The 17466-nt window shown below is 44.1% G+C and overlaps 1 pseudogene; it reads left to right on the top strand.

Annotated features, from left to right (window-relative positions):
- Positions 1-17466, top strand: part of LOC148138434 (uncharacterized) — a 45006-nt pseudogene that overhangs the window by 6766 nt on the left and 20774 nt on the right.

Raw genomic sequence — 17466 nt, 5'->3', positions numbered from 1 at the left:
CACAACTTAAAACACACAGAAAAATTTAAAGCATTTTTCTTCCCCCATCTTTATTTTCATTCACCTGTATCTCGTTATTCAAAACAGCCATTGGTGAGACCTCTTCTGGAATACTGTGCCTAGTTCTGATTGCCCTGTTATCGGAAGGATACTATTAAGCTGGTGAAGGTTCAGAAGAGATTTGCTAAGACATCTCAGCGAACGATGGTTTGAGATACAGTGAATGGCTGGGTGTGCAGGGAGATTTTTTCACTGGCGTGTGGGAGGTTGAGAGGTGACCTTATAGTGACATAGAGTCACAGAGAAGTACAGCACGGAAACACACCCTTCGGTTCAACACAACCATGCTGACCAGATATCCTATCCTAATTTGCCAGTATTTGGCTCACATCCCTCTAAACTCTTCCTGTTCTATTTATATACCCATTGAGGTGTCTTTTATAAATGTTTCATAATTCATGAAGGGAAGAAATAAGGTGAATGGTGGGTATCTTTTCCCTAAACGTGGCCATTCCAATAGGAGGGGACGTATTTTTGTTCTGATCTATCATTCCTTGATGCAGTTTTTTGGTCAAAGGCAAGCATATTTCAATGCCAATTCATGACGTGCACCCTTATACAAATTTTTCACACAGATCTTCACCACAATAGGTTGACGTTCATCACCGTGGAATAAATCATAAAAACGGTTTTATGGTTCAAAGTGATTCAAATAAGGGGCGGCATGTTGGCACAATGGTTAGCACTGCTGCCTCATAGCGCCAGAGACCAGGATTCAAGCAGAGTGGAGAAGGGGAATCCTTAGTTTGGGGGAAAAGGAGCTCATGCTCCCATTGGATAAGCGCTAAAGGATCACCAATGTATGAAGATGGAGTAACAGCAGGAATAGACCAGCATCCTCACAGGGAGCAAGATGTGAGGAAGTGCATCTGAGGTAACCGGTGTGTTTGAACTAAGTTTTGGTTGACAACCATTCCCCAGAAATGGAAACAGAGAGATCAAGGAAAGGAAAAGTCAGAAACAGAGCAGGTGGCCATGAGAGAAAGATAGAAATTTGAAGCGAATTAGTGTATTTCTTTCTAATTCTGGCAAGAGCAGGGATAGCACTAGTCGGATCACCAATGTATTAGACAAAGAGCTTTGGGTGGATGTGAGGTGATGAACTTTGGGAATAACAACAGGAAGGGAGAGTACTGGGTAAATAGAAAGATTCTTGATAGTTTGGATGTGCAGAGAGATCTCGGAGTGCATGTACATAGATCCCTGAAAGTTGCCACCCAGGTTGATAGTGCTGTTGAGAAGTCATAGTGTGGTAGGTTTCATTTGTGGATTGATTGAGTTCCGGCGCCGCAACATTATACTGCAACTGTGCAAAACGCTAGTGTAGTCACACTTGGAATATTGTGTACAGTTCTGGTCACCATATTTCGGGAAGGATGTGGAAGCATTGAAAAAGGTGCAGAGGAGCTTCACGAGGATATTGCCTGGTCTGGAGGGAAGGTCTTATGAGGAAAGGCTGAGAAGGCTAAGAGGGGATTTGATAGAGACATACAAAATGATCAGCGGATTAGATAGTGTAGACAGCGAAAGTCTTTTTCCCAGGATGATGATGTCAGCTTGTACAAGGGGGTGCAACTACAAATTGAGGGGTGATAGATTTAAGACAAGTGTCAGAGGAAGTTTCTTTAGTCAGAAAGTGGTAAGGGCGTGGAATGCCCTACCTACCAATTTAGTTAACCCAGCCACATCAGGAGCATTTAAACAGTCATTGGATAAGCACATGGATGTTGATGGGATACTGTAGAGGGATGAGCTGAGAATAGTTCACGTGTTGGCGGAACATGGAGGGACGAAGAGCCTGTTCTGCACTGTATTGTTCTATGTTCTCCCTTAAATAGTACTGGACCAAGGAATGACCTTGGCATGGCGAAAGTGGATGGTGGTGGATGGGACTGTTCAGGTCTCTTATTGAGGAAGAAGCAAAGAAACTTCAGACCATCCTGATGGGAGATGAAAGTGCAGAGGGATTGCATATCTATGGTGAAGAGTAGGCACCTAGGTCCAAAGGCAAAGAAAAGAAACTTTGTAACTTGCTTAAAGTCTAAGAAGAATCGTGAATGCCAATGTTTCTTCCAAATGCCTTCCACTTCAGTAAACCAAGCGTTCCCATGCAATTATTTTCCGAGACAGGTCAAGCCTTTACTTTCTGCCATAAACTTTGATGTGTCTCGTTATATTATCATAGAATAATCGAATGTCTGCAGTGTGGAAACAAGCCATTTGGCCAAACAAGTTCACCCTGACCCTCCGATGAATAACCCACCCAGATCCATTTCCTTACCCTATTACTCTAAATTTACCCATGACTAATGCACCTAACTTACACATCCCGAAACAGTTTGAGCAATTTAGCATAGCCAATTTACCTAACCCGCACTTCTGGAGGAAACCAGAACACCCAGGGAAAACCCACGCAGAAGCAGGGAAAATACACAAACTCCCACATTCTACTTATGTCTGCGTGGGTTTTCCCTTAGTACTCTGGTTGCCTCCCACCGTCCAAAGATGTGCAGACTAGGTGAATTGCGATGCTAAATTGCCCACAGTTTAAAAGAAAAACTAAGCCTCAGTAAATTCCTGTTCATCAATGACACATGTTACATCCTCAAAGAAATTCAATAGAAACACCAAACAATGTTGAAGCTGTCAGAAACTTGTACTGATGTCCTGCTCTCCCTGGTTGACTAATACCTTCCAACAGATTCCATGTGACATGATAAGCTAACTGGCATATCTTTCCTGCTTTCTGTCTCCCTTTTTAATGCAGCTCCTCCACCTGTTATCTTCCAATACACAGGGCAGAACGATGAATCACCTGGACGAGCAACAGTTTCAAGAATTGGATAGTAAAGCTCTTCACTAATTGGTTGGTGGTTTCCCTATTCTCCATCAGAGTGAATGATTTATTTCGGGACTGAAATATTCTGACTGGTGTGTGGTCACATTAATGGAAGTGAGATTTTGATGTCCTGGCAGCTCGCCCTTCTCCACAGGACAGGTGATGGGAACACTTCTCCAAAAGATCGTCCTGAGTCGGCTCTTCACCCTGGTCTTATCGCCCAACTCCTTCAGATTAGTAGTTACTTTTTCTTTCAAAAACATTTCTTTGGTGAAGAAACCAAACAAACATCGCAGTTTGACTCAACCCTACCAAACAGTTAAAAAGCATTTCTTACGTTCAGAAGTCTATATTTACACAAAGATGACCTACCTGAAGGATCCCATAAATGATCAGATCCCACCTTTAAGTTCAACAGAAATTTCTCAAGCTGTGGTCTTTCCCCACTGTGCCTTGGTGGCTGCTGATCTGAGCTTTAGGTCTACATCCCACAGCATGTTGACCTGGACAAGGCAATGTTCCAGTCTGTGATATTCGGTCAGGGTCAACCCCTGGCTCTGGAAATCCAACAAATTCCAGGCAAACGAAAGAGTATATTTCACTGAGTTGATGCTCCTCCAGGGACAGTAAATATTTGTCTCAGTGTGCACCCTGGGGAACAGACCACATAATACAGAGCCATAGAGATGTACACAAAGGAAACATACGCTTCGGTACAACTCGTCCATGCCAGTCAGATATCCCAATCCAATGTAGTCCCATTTTCCAGCACTTGGTCCCATCCCTAAAAACCCGTCCTATTCATATACCCATCAGATACCTTTTAAATGTTGTAATTGTACCAGCCTCCACCACTTTGTCTGGAAGCTCATGCACCACACTTTGCGTGAAAAAAATTTGCCCCTTCAGACTCTTTTATATCTTTCTCCTCTCACCCTAATTCATGCCCTCTAGTTGTGGACTCCCCAACCCCAGGGAAAACGCATCTATTTACGCTATCCATGTCCCTCATGATTTTAGAAATCTCTACAAAGTCACATCTCAGCCTCTGATGCTGCAGTGAAAACAGCCCCAGCCTGTTCAGCCTCTCCCTACAACTCGAATCCTTCAACTCTTGTGAATCTTTTCCGAACCATTTCAAGTTTCATGACATCCTTCCGATAGGAAGGAGACCAGAATTGCACACAATATTCCAAAGGTGTCCTCAACAACATCCTGTACAGCTGCAACATGACCTCCCAACTCCTGTCATCAATATTCTGACCAATAAAGGAAAGCATACCAACTGCCTTTTTCACTATTCTATCGATCTGAAACTCCACTTTCAAGGAAGTATGACCCTGCATTCCAAGGTCTCTTTGTTCAGCAACATTCCCTACGACTTTACCATTAAGTGTATAAGTCCTTCTAAGTTTTGCTTTCCCAAAATGCAGCACCTCACATTTATCTGAATTAAACTCCATCTGCCACTTTTCAGCCGATTGGCCCAGTCTGGTCCAGATCCTTTTGTAATCTGAGGTAACCTTCTTCGCTGTCCACAAACCTCCAATTTTGGTGTCATCTGCAAACTGTACCTCTAATGTGTCATGCTATTGGTGTTGGGATAAACCTTACCAGAAGCACTGCATATTTTTCAGACTTCCTTTGCAAAATCACATTCCAGAAAGAGATGTGTGAAGGAGGACTCAGTACCACCGCCCCGAGGACCATCTCTCCTTTTAATCCAGTGCGTAAGCTCACACGTACGTTCCCCATTGCATTCCAGCCGCCAACTGAACCTTCAGTGAATCCTGAACGAGGACTCACCCCACTGAGTATCTGTTACTGTGTTTCAGGTCTGGCAGCATCTGCCCAGAGAGAGATAAAGCAGAGATAACGTTTCGAGTCACGGGGGCTGGCCGACCTTCGCGGCAATGTGTTTTGAGACTTGATGCGGAGACACACAATTCCTCAATATTCTTTCACCTCTCTGAATGTGAGGAGTTTTCATTCTGATCCATATTATTGTGTTTGGCCGCACCTGGAGTCGGCCGCTTTTGTGTTTTCTCCCCTGAAAGGTTTGTTTCTCTATAAAGAGTTTCCCTTGAAGCATCTGCTAACGGTCACTCGGGGCACGAGAGCGGCCGTTAACCGCCATCTCGCGGTGCCCGAGGGGGCGGGGCCTGGAGCTAAAATGGCTGCGACGGCTGGTCCCAGCCAGAAAGGAGCAGAGTCGGAGGAAGAGAGGACTGTGTCCGTAAAATGCCGTTCCTGATGTTAATGATGGTGGTTATTGTGGGGGAGAGCGGAGAGATTCTTGAATTTGTTTCTCGCTCCCTCACACTGTCCAGCACGAGGGCGATAATTATTGTCTCTCCCTCCTTCCCTCACACTGTCCAATAAGAGGGCGATAATTATTGTCTTTCTTTGCTTCCCTCACACTGTCCAGCACGAGGGCGATAATTATTGTCTCTCCCTCCTTCACTCACACTGTCCAACACGAGGGCAATAATTATTGTTTCTCGCTCCCTCACACTGTCCTACACGATGGTGACAATTCTTGCCTCTCACTCCCTCACACTGTCCAACACGAGGGCAATAATTATTGTTTCTCGCTCCCTCACACTGTCCTACACGATGGTGATATTTCTTGCCTCTCACTCCCTCACACTGTCCAACAGGAGGGCAATAATTATTGCTTCTCACTCCCTCACACAGTCCAACACGATGGTGATAATTATTGGCTCTCACCCCCCACACTGTCCAACACGAGGGCAATAATTATTGTCTCTCGCTCCCTCACACGGTCCAGCACGAGGGCTATAATTATTGTCTCCCTCCCTTGCACTGTCCAACACGAGGGCGGTAATTATTGCCTCTCCCTCCCTCACACTGTCCAACACGACGGCGATAATAATTATCTCTCCCACCCTCACACAGTAAAACATGAGGGCCATAATTATTGTTTCTCCCTCTCTCACACCGTCCAACATGAGGGCAATAATTATTGTTTCTCCCTCCCTCTCACCGTACAACACGAGGGCGATAATCATTGTCTCTCCCTCCCTCACACTGTCCATCACGAGGGCGATAATTATTATCTCTCGCTCAGTCACACTGTCCAACACGAGGGCGATAATTATTGTCTCTCGCTCCCTCACACTGTCCTACACGATGGTGATAATTCTTGCCTCTCACTCCCTCACACTGTCCAACACGAGGGCGATAATTATTGCTTCTCCCTCCCGCACATTTCCAACACAAGGGCAATAATTATTCTTTCTCCCTCCATCACATTGTAAAACACGAGAACGATAATTGTTGTTTCTCGCTCCCTCACACTGTCCAACACGAGGGCGACAATTATTGCTTCTCCCTCCCTCATACTGTCCAACACGCGGGTAATAATTATGGTCTGTTGTCGCGATCTCTTTGATTCGGGAACTTCACTGTTCCGCAGGCTAGAAATCTCTACTTTCCAGGAATGGTAACTGCAGCCACCTTGCAGAAATGCTCAGAGTCTGTTAGGGTCAATAAACCAGCTCATGTGAGCAAACAGATTATGTCTGTACACTGACAACTCAGTTTGTAATACGTTCAGATTGAGAAATAAAACAGGCTGTACATTATAAAGAATATTGTTTGGATATTTGTGAAATTGTCCAGTTCAATTTTATTCAAAATTGAGCACAATTTTGCAAAATAATTAAGCATTAGTCTGAAAGAGTTGAAATAGAGAAAATGTTAATTTCATAATAAAATGTAAAACTCAGTACCGCTGATTATTTTGAAGCTGGATCTGACACATTAGTTCTCTTTCCCCATCTGTGCAGTCACTGTTGGAAGTCTTCAGTGTTTCCAGTAGCTTCGGTCATTAATTCAGGTCCCAAAGGGAGCAGTATCTCATTTGTCGTGCTCCACAAATCCCTGTGCTGCCATCAATATGTAAATAAGGAATGGGAAGCAGCGGCGAGGAAATCTTTGAAGATGGAGAACGTGGCACTGGGAAAGCAAAGCAGGTCAGGCAGCATCCGAGGAGCACGAGAGTCAAAGTTTCAAGCATAAGCCTTTCTTCAGGAATTACGATTGAAATGTTGTTTCTCCTGCTTCTCGATCTACTGTGCTTTTCCATCACAATACTCTCTCGATTCTGATCCCCAACACCTGCATTCCTCACTTTTTCCAAACCTATCTAGTCAGGTCCATGCCAACTAACAACCCACCCTCTCCTCCTGGCACCTTCCTCTACCGAGACAGATGTTGCAAAACCTGGGCCCATAACTCCTCCCTCACCTCTCCCCTCACCTCCCTCCAAGGCCCCAAAGGAGCCTTCCACATCGATCAAAATTTCACCTGCAGTTCCACACATCATTTACTGCATCTGTTGCTCCCGATGTGGTCTCCTCTACAATGGGGAGACAAGACGCCTACTTGCAGCGTGCTTCAGAGAGCATCTCCAGGACACCCGCACCAACCAATCCCACCGCTCTGTGGCTGAATACTTCAACTCCCCCTCCCACTCTGCCGAGGACATGCAGGTCCTGGGCCTCCTCTATCATCTTCCAACTTGGGACCCTCCAACCCAATCGCATCAAGTTGGACTTCACCATTTTCCACATTTCCCCTCCTCCCATCTTCCCCCGGTTCCAACCTTCTAGCTCAGCACTGCCATCATGACCTATCTATCTTCCTTCCCACTTCACCATGCCCTCCGTCGTATCACCATAACTCCCACCTCCCTCCACCTTTCTCATTCTCAGCTAACTTCCCACCCAGCCCCACCCCACCTCCCATTTATCTCTGTACACTGGATGCTCCCAGCCTCATTCCTGATGAATGGCTTTTGTCCGAAATGTCGATTTTCCTGCTCCTCGGATACTGCCTGACCTGTGCTTCTCCAGCACCATATTTTTGACTCTGAAGTTTCCGAGATACCGAACAGCGTTGCCTGGTGCCACATTGTAATTTCACAGAAATCATCATCAGAAAGATCGAGCAGCAATCTGATGGATCTATTAGATACATTTATGCATTTCCAATAAATCTTATCCTGAGATTTTTCCTTTGAAATTGCTTTAAAGTTGCAACATTGCAATGGCTGGAAATCAAATTCGGGTCAACTGCTTGGAAGGCAGCTATGTGCACCACTTTAACACCATCACTGACAGCGAGCTTGTCAGTATTCCCAAACACATTAACTAAACTGTGATCATCATCAAGTGAATTGGGCTGAAATAAAAACAGAATTGACTGGTAAAGGTCAGCTTTACCGGCAGCATCTTTGAAGTGAAATCAGAGTGAAACCGTTCAGTCACCCAACCAGAAACGTTAACTCTGATTTCATTTCTCAGAAGCTGCCAGTGCTGCTGAGCTTTTCCAGCAACTCCTGAGATTGTGTCATTGTGTTTCAGATTCCTGGACCCCTGGGAATAATTTCTCAGCATCTACTCTATCAAACCTTTGTCCTTCAGAATCTGATACATTCTAATGAAATTGCCTTCCTATTTTCTAGAATATAGACTCAATTTATTCTGGTACTCAGCGTAGGAACACATCGAGTACTCAATAGTGAAGATTATTTTTTAAGATTCATTAATGTATTTGGGTAACCACTGGCTGGGACACCAGCTATTGCTCAAACATAATTGCTGTGGGAAAGATGACGATGGGTTATTGTTTTGAATTGCTGCAATCATTTGGTGCAGGTTAACGCACCAAAGGAGGGAGTTCCAGGATTTTCAACCAATGGCACTTGCAGACTCAAGACGTTTTCTAAGCCGGGGGAGAGTGGCTTGATGTGGAATTGTCAACTGATGGTGTTCCTATGTATCTGATGTGCCTGACATTCTAGACTATAGTGTCGTGAGTCGAGAAGCTGCCCTGTAAGGAACCTTGGTGAATTTCTGCAGTGCATTTTATCTATGGTACACACTGCTACCACTGAGTGTCGGTGATGGAGACAGGAGATGTTTGTGGCTGTGGTGCTGAGCAAGCTGCACTGCAAGTGTATTCTACCTAAATATAAAGAGCACAACTACTCTCCATTATCATCAATCCATTTCACAGATGGACATCTAATGGTTACACGAATCTGTTGTACAAGCCTGCTAATATTACAAATGATCATGAAATGTTACACAGATTCACCTCATCCCCTAACAATGGTCTGAGGGACATCACACTACTGTTCCACTTTCTCATTTGTAAAAGCTATTGATGAGCTGATTGACACAGTTTGTGTTGCAGGGAACTCAGGGAAGTGTCAGTTATTGCATAAGACCCTATGTATGTGTGTGTGTGTGTTTCTGCATGAATGTATGTATATTCATGTGTTTTTCTGAATCTGTGTATGTCTGTGAATCTGTCTAATTATCTGACTATCTGTGCTTGTGTGAGTACGTGTTTGTGTGTTAATATGTCTCACAGTTGTACTAATATTTGTCTCTGTTTGTGAGTCACTCCTTGTCTGTATCTCTCTAGAATGGACTCTCTGTTGTTTTGGGGTTTGCATCATTTGAAATGTCTCTCTGTTCATGTTTCTTGTGTTTAAAGTGATACGATGTTGTTGGTCATGTTGACGTGGATCTGCGTGAGTTGTGTGTGTGCCCACCTCTGCCTGGAATGGGACATAGTTTGTCCTGGAGTGAAGTTTGAATTAACTATTTGATTCATTGCTTTTTTAATTGATGTCTCTGACTCTCCCTGTCTGTTTGTCCCTCTTGTGTTTAAAGTGATACAATGCCACCATTTACTGGCCTCGCCACCCACTACACAAGCTGAAGATTTTTGTTTCTGGGACAATTAATTCTGTTATTTCTGACAGTCTCACAATGACCTGAGTGACGCAAAATCGCAAGAGGCTGCGCAGTGATGTCACCCCAAGATGGCCGCCCCCATGGAGAAGGACTGACAAGGAGGCGGGGGAGGAGGCAAAAGGAGACCAAGACAGGGCTATGAAGGCAAATCCTCTCCCCCTGGTGGTAAGGAGGAGGAATAAGCCGCCATTTACTCAAGGAATAAAACTTTTATTTCATAGAAATGTACACTGCGTCCTCTATCTTCCTTTCACCATCCTTTGAGAAGGCAGCACCTACCCCCTGAAATACCAACATGAATTATTTCAATGCTATAACACAGAACATGTGTCACTGTTAGGAGCCTCAGAAGTATGAAAACTTTCAACATTGCTGTCCATATTGTTCAGAGTTGTGCAGGCTAGCTGGGTTAGACATGGGCAGTGCAGGGTTATAGGGATAGTGTGGGGAGGGGATGGGTCTGGTGGAATGCTATTCGATGGGCTGGTACGGATTTGATATACCAAATGGCCCCTTTGTGTCGTGACAGGATTGCATAATTCTCAAACAAAACATGCGGTGCTAGAAAATCACAGCCAGTCAGCCAGCATCCGAGAAGCAGGACGGTTGACATTTCAAGCATAAGTCCTTCATCAGGAATTACTCCGCTTTCCCCGTTGTATGATTCTTAGTTAGCTGGATGGTTGCTTTGTGATATAGATTGATGCTCACAGCAGAGGTCAGTGCAGTCTCTCCTGTGTCAGTGACAAAGACACAGCGGCGTCAATGTAATCTCCCCTGGGTCAGTGACAAAAACACAATGGGGTCCGTGTGGTCTCCCCGGTTCAATGACAGAGAAACCATGTGGTCAGTGTGCACTACCCTGGGTCAATGGCAGAGACACAGTGAAGTCAGTGTCGTCTCCCAGGTTCAGGAACAGCGACACAGTGGGGTCAGTGTCACCTACGCTTGGTCAGTGACTGAGACACGTTGGATCAGTGTGGACTCCCCTGGGTCAGTGACAGAGACACAGTGTTGTCAGCCCTGGGTCAGTGATAGAGAAACAGTGGGGTCAGTGTGGTCTTCCCTTGGACAGTGACAGAGAAACAGTGGGGTCAGTGTGGTCTCACCTGAGTCAGTGACAGAGACACAGTGGGGTCACCCCTGGGTCAGAGGCAGAGGCACAGTGGGATCAGTGGGCTCTTGTACGGATCAGTGATAGACACACAGTGGGCTCAGTGGGGTCGGCCTGCTGCCTTAACCGCTTCCACGTGTAGACAGGGATGACGATGCGTTTTCTCATGGATTCAGACATGCTGCCAAGCAGAGTTCTGGTCTGACAAACCACGAGCGAGTCATGGCTGGTCAAGTCCCATCGAGACAAATGCAACATACTGGTTCACTGATTCTGGGAGTTTTATTCTTCTGAAAGAATTCTCCAGGGTGAGTGATTTGTCCTGATCCTCCAATATGTTACTGTCTGTGCTGTCCGTGATGTCGTTTGGGAGCGGATGGGAAGCTGTGCTGTTTGGTCACTTCACCTCACACTGTCCTGCATTAAACAAATCTCAGATCTTTAATAATGTCAGTCTGTGGGAAGAGTTTGCTGGCCCTATTGCTGATATAATTGTATAATTGAAAGCCACGGGTGAGGTGATGAAATACTGGGTGGTGCCTGGTGGTGCCATTATTGAATAAAAGTAGTAAGGAAAAGCCAGGGATCGACAGTTCCGTGAGCATATCATCAGTGGTGGGTAGAATTTGACAAAATCAAAATGATGGATAAAAAAACAAAGAAAGGGGAGAGACGGTTTACACACAGAGCTTCCAGAGATCCTTCACATGGATGGCTTGGAAAGGTTGTTTTAATCCAGAGATTAAAAGCCGATTGTTGGATTATTTGAGGAGGAGTTTTTTTTGTTCAGTTCAGTGTTTGATTTCGTTTTAATGTTTTAAATCTAATATTTTCTCTGTATGGTTCATATTAATTTGTGATTTCATTTAGTTTTATATATAAGGTACTGTTGAGAGCTGCTTTATTAGTATTAATTTTATTGATTAGGTTCCATATAGCCCAACAAGTCCACACCGACCCTTTGAAGAGTAACCCATCCAGGCCCATTTTCCTCTGACGAATGCACCGAACACGATGGCCAATCCACCTGACCTGCACATCTTTGGACTGTGGGAGGAAATCGGAGCCCCTGACGGAAACACACGTAGACACGGGGAGAATATGCAAACTCCACACAAACAGTTGCCAGAGACTGGAATCGAACCTGGGATCTTGCGCTGTGAGGCATCAGTGCTAACCACTGAGCCAACGTGCCGCCATCCTGAGGGCATACAGGAGACACTGAGTGTGATGACAAGTATATTCAGAGAACAGATTACACAGCAGGGTCAGTAAGATAGATGATTGACTGTCAGGAAAGATAAGAGGGAAGACCAGACGTCTGCTATTCCTCTTTTAAAGAGATATTCAATTTTGTGTACTGTTGAAAGCGAAAGTCCCTCAGAGGAAAACAGAAGTACGAGTCAGATCTTGGGAACTCAGTATGAATCTTATGTTAAATGGGTTTGTGAAGATGTAAAGAATGATTGTTACAGAGAGCCGTCCTGTCAGGGGCACAGAGAAGAGATTTAGCAGCAGTCGGTGTGAACCCAGTATGGTGCCAGGGTGAAACATATATCAAAAGATGTGAAGCAGATTGTCAAAGCGGAGAGTGAGAAGCCGGAAGTTGTTGTATACATTGGGAGGGAATGACATCATCAGAACAAGGGTTAGGGCTTTGTGGAGTGAGTCGAAGAGCTTGGGTAGAAGGTGAAATAAACAGAACATCACAAGTAGTAATCTCTGGTTTACTTCCGGTCCCAATTTCAAATGAGGGAAGAACAGGGCAGACAAATCAATGGCTGAAGAGGTGGTGCAATGTGCAGGGATTCATTTTCGAGGATCATTGGGATGTCTTCTGGGACAGAAATGGCCTGTTCACAAAGGGAGGGTTTCACCTGAACAGGGAAGGGACTAATATCCTGGTGGGTTCTGTTTCGAGAGGCTATGAACCCTTTTGTTGGGGAGGGGGCAGGGTGGGGCTTTCCTATGTAACATTGAAAATAGACAGAAAGATGTGAATGGTTCTGAATCGGAAAAGAACAAGATAATTAGAAAAGATAGACAACAGCAATTCAGAGCCCAAAGTATTTCTGAAGAATTAAACTGCACTTATTTCTATCTAGATAAGGCTGATGAACTCAGGGTATGTGTGGCAACATAGAACTAGCCTGTTTGAGTGTTTACAGAAACATGGCTGAGGCAAGGACAAGGCAATCTGCTCAATGTTCTGGGTTTCAGATGTTATAGGAAGGATAGAAAGAGAGGCAAAGCAGGAGGGGGGATAGCATTTTTAATTGAGGAAGGGAGGAGGAGGATCAATATACAGAGTAACAGGTACCACAGAGTGAGTTCCAGGTTAGAGTATAGTCGAAGGGTATGGTATGGTTTACATCTGATTAAACATCACTCGGGAGTGAACTGCAGATTGGAATCTAACGGACGAGTTTAGGTTGTTTAGATATGGAATCACAGATACTCAATTACGACTGTACATACTGCAGATATAACTGAGGGGCCATTTCGTGAAGATCTATGTTTTGAAATGGGAAATAAGAAAGAGATGTTCACCTTAATGGGATTGGACCACAGGCCCCCCAGTAGTCAGAAGGAAATAGAGAAGAAAACATGTTGAGATCTCAAACGTATGTAATAATAATAATGTTGTAATAGCAGGTGAGTTTAGTTTTCCTAATCCGGCACCAACCTGAAAAGCGTGGTAAGGAGTGTTCGGACCATGTTGCTCCAGTCAGAGTGAAAGTCAATGCTGGTAAGATTATGGTACAATTGGTGAATAAAGGTATTGAAGTTCTCGTCAAAAATAACAAATAATCATATGTTGGATACAGACAATTGGGATAAACTGAATCTCTTGAAGGCTATAAAGTGTATTGGAGCATTGTGAGGAAATAAATTAGGAAGGGAAAGAGAGATGTGAGATAGCCCTGGCAGATAATGTTCATGATAATCCAAAAAGATTCTACAACGACATTAAGAGCCAGACAGCATCTCCAGAGAGCAAGGCCTCTTAAAGATTAACAAGGTTTTCTTTGTGTTGAAACTCAGGAGATTAATATTTTGCATTAGTTTTGATAGAGGACCGAGGGAAATAAATATTGATGTTTTGATAACAGGTTTAACATGACAGAAGAGAAAGTGCTGGAGGCCTTCGAACACATAAAGATAGATCAATCTCGTTGACTAATCAAGTGTATCCATGACATGGTGGGCACGGGGGAGGAAGTTGTGGGGGTGGAGCAACAAAATTATTTGCATCATCCAGATACACGTTTGAAATACCAGACGACTGGAGGATGGCTAATGTTGTGCCATTGTTTGAGCAGGGATGTAAGGAGAAGCCAGGAAATTATAGACTTGTGAGTCTGACTTTGGTAGTGATTTTGAATGTTGGGATTTATATGCATTTTGAATGGTAAGGATTGAACAGGGATAGGCAGCATGGGTTTGTGTGAGGAAAATCATATCTCACAAATTTGATTAAGTTTTGAAGAAGTGACCAAACTATTTGATGTAGACAGAATGGTAGACATTGTTTACTTGGGCATCAGCAAAGCCTTTGACAAGGCTCTGTATGGTGAGCAGTTAGTTAAAATTCGATCACATGTTATTCAGGATGAGCTTGCCAATTGGATACAAATTTGGCTTCATGACAGGTTACAGACAGTCACTGATAGCAGAGGTATTTTTTTGGACAGGAGGTCTGTGACCAGCGGTGTTCCATCAGGATCGGTTCAGGATCCACTTTTGTTTGTCATTTATATAAATGATTTTGATGACAATACAGAAAGCATAGTTAGTTTGTTTGCGGATGGCACCAAAATTGGTGGTGAAGTGGTCAGTGAAGAATGCGAGTAAAGATTACAAAGAGATCTTGATCATTTGGTTCAATGGACTGAGGAGTATCAGATGGAGTTTAATTTGGAAACGTGTGAGGGTTTGCATTTTAGTAAAACACACAAGGACAGGAATTAATGGCAGTGTTGTAGAGCAGAGAGGCCTCGGGGTTCAGGTACATAATTCTTTGAAATTTGAGTTAGAGGGTAGACAGAGTGGTTAAGAAGGCATTTATATTTCTTGCCTTCATTGCTCAGACCATTGAGTATAGCAGTTGGGAGGTGGAGGGATGACCTTATTGAGGTTTATACAATCGTAAGGTGTATAGATAAGGGAAATGATGAGGGTCTTTTCCCTACCAAGAGTAGGGGGCATACTTTAAAATGAGAAGAGAAAGATTTAAGAAGGATATAAGGGGCAACTCTTTTTTTTACACAGATAGTGGTTTGCGTGCTGGAATGAACTGCCAGAGAAAGTGATGTATGCAGTTACAGTTCTAACGTTTAAAAGGCAGAGTGTCATAGAAATCAACAGCAAGAGAAAACCCCTTCCGTCCAACTCGTTCCAGCCAACCAGATATCGTAACTAAATCTTGTCCCATTTGCCAGCACTTGGCCCATATCCCTCTAAGCCCTTTCAGTTCATATACCCATAAAGATGCCTTTTAAATGTAGTCAGGATTGTGGTGCTGGAAAAGCACAGCAGGTCAGGCAGCATCTGAGGAGCAGGAGAATCGACGTTTCGGTCATAAGACTTCATCAGGAATGATCTGCTGTACTTTTCCAGAACCACACTCTCGACACTGATCTCCATCATCTGCAGTCCTCAGTTTCTCCTTGCCTTTTAAATGCAGTAATTTTACCAGCCTCCACCGCTTCCTCGGGCAGCTCATTCTATATTCACACCATTCTCTGCATGGAAACGTTGCTCCTTTGGTCCCTTTTAAATCTTTCCCTTATCACCTCTTGTTTGAACCTATCCATGCCACATGATTTTATAAATCTCTATAAGGTCTCTCCTCAGCCTCCAATGTTCCAGGGAAAACAACCCCAGACTATACAGCCTCAAAGTCTTCAACACTGGCAATATCCTTGTCCGACTTTTTTTTAACCCTTTCAGTTTTCGTAGCATCCTTCCAATAAGAAGGAGACCAGAACTGAATGCAGTATTCCAAAACTGGCCAAACCAATGCCCTGTACAGCTGCAACATGACCTTGCAACTCTTATACTCAATGCTCTGACCAACAAAGGAAAGCATACCAAATGCATTCTTCACGATCCTATCTAACTGTGTCTCAATTTTCAAGGAACTGTGAACCTGAAATCCAAGGTGTGTTTGATCAGTACACTCCCAGGATCTCACCATTAAGATTTGCCTTCTCAAGATGTGCATTTGGATAAGTTAATGAATACGAAATGTTTGGAAGAATACGGACCAAGCACAGGCAGGTGGAACTTCATATTTTTGGAATATGGTTAGTGTGGACAGATTGACCTGTAGGGTCTGTTTCTGTGCTGTATAACTCTCTGACATTACAGCAGGCAGTCAAAAGACAGGTTTGTCTCTACAATGCTCCTTTTGTCATACACCACAGGGGAAGTGACATGACATGGAGAGTATTGTGGATGGATGGAGACACAGAGGGTTTCTGATATACAGTGGATGTGTAATGGAGGAAGTACAGAATGGTCAGTTCAGGGGAAAAGAAAGACACACGGCATTAGACAAGGAAAATGGAAGGGGGGTGCTAAGTTTGTGGGACTGCAAAATTTGCCAAAGTGGGGTGCGCAAAATTGCTGTTGGAGGGCTGCAGTTTCAGGATTGAAAGACAAAAATAGGGAAGGAAAGAAAGATAGAGAGAAAGTGAAACAAGAAGATAGAAAGGAAGAGAGTGGGGTAAATATCCACAAGTTGAAAGACGAAGTAGGAGAGAAAAAGACAAAAAAGAAAGGGTATCAGTAAAAAGAGAGAGATAGTGTGAGAAAGAAAAAAAGATTGAGAGAGACGTGGAATGTATGAGAGATAGGCAGAAAAGAGGAACACTCAGAGTTAAGGAAAGACATGATGAGATTAAAGTGGTGATACTCTCTATTCAGGTTGGTCCCAGCTCACTCGAGGGTCTCTCACACTCCCTCTTTCCCATTGCGGACATACCCTGCTCCAGGGGCTTGCTTCAGGAGGAGCTGGTTCAGGGAGGGAATGTGGGGTATTAAAGGATCAAACTGGGATTGACATTCAAACACACACCACACCATCACACACAGATACAGACAGAAACACACAGATACTCACTCCCTGCTCAGTGCACATGGTGAAAGGTACAGTGGCTGCCAGAACTATTTGAAATACCCCCAGGTCTGTCACTCATAGACGCCCATTCCACCCAAGTCCCAGCTCATCCAATCAGCTTCCAGCTCCCTCTCCATGTGGGTCGACTTCCCCAGAGATGGATCACAGCCAGAGTCATTTTTGGTGGGATTAGAAGGATTAGAAGGAGGGAGGGATGCGTTGTGGGAAAATATTGTCTTGGGATGAAAACTGTATATATTCTCATCCTGATCAAATTCCTCTTTTCCATTTCCGGTTGATCAATGTTAAAATCACAACTTGCCATTGCCGGGAATCAAACCCCGTACACCTGCTTGGAAGGCAGTTATACTCACCACGAAAGTACCATCACTGTCCACTTTAACTCAACATAATCCCCAAAGACATTTTATAAAGACATTTAACATGACAACTTAAACAGAGCTGATGTTCACCCACCGAACGTGATATTAGGTCAGGTGACAGTAACTGATATAAAGAGGCAGATTGGAAGGAG

Source organism: Chiloscyllium plagiosum, unplaced genomic scaffold, assembly GCF_037043375.1.
Source record: "Chiloscyllium plagiosum isolate Xiang-an unplaced genomic scaffold, Cpla_swu_hap1 HiC_scaffold_40, whole genome shotgun sequence".
NCBI classification, from domain to species: domain Eukaryota; kingdom Metazoa; phylum Chordata; class Chondrichthyes; order Orectolobiformes; family Hemiscylliidae; genus Chiloscyllium; species Chiloscyllium plagiosum.
The sequence above is the reverse complement of the archived record's forward strand: the minus strand, read 5'-3'. Positions and strand labels throughout refer to the sequence as shown.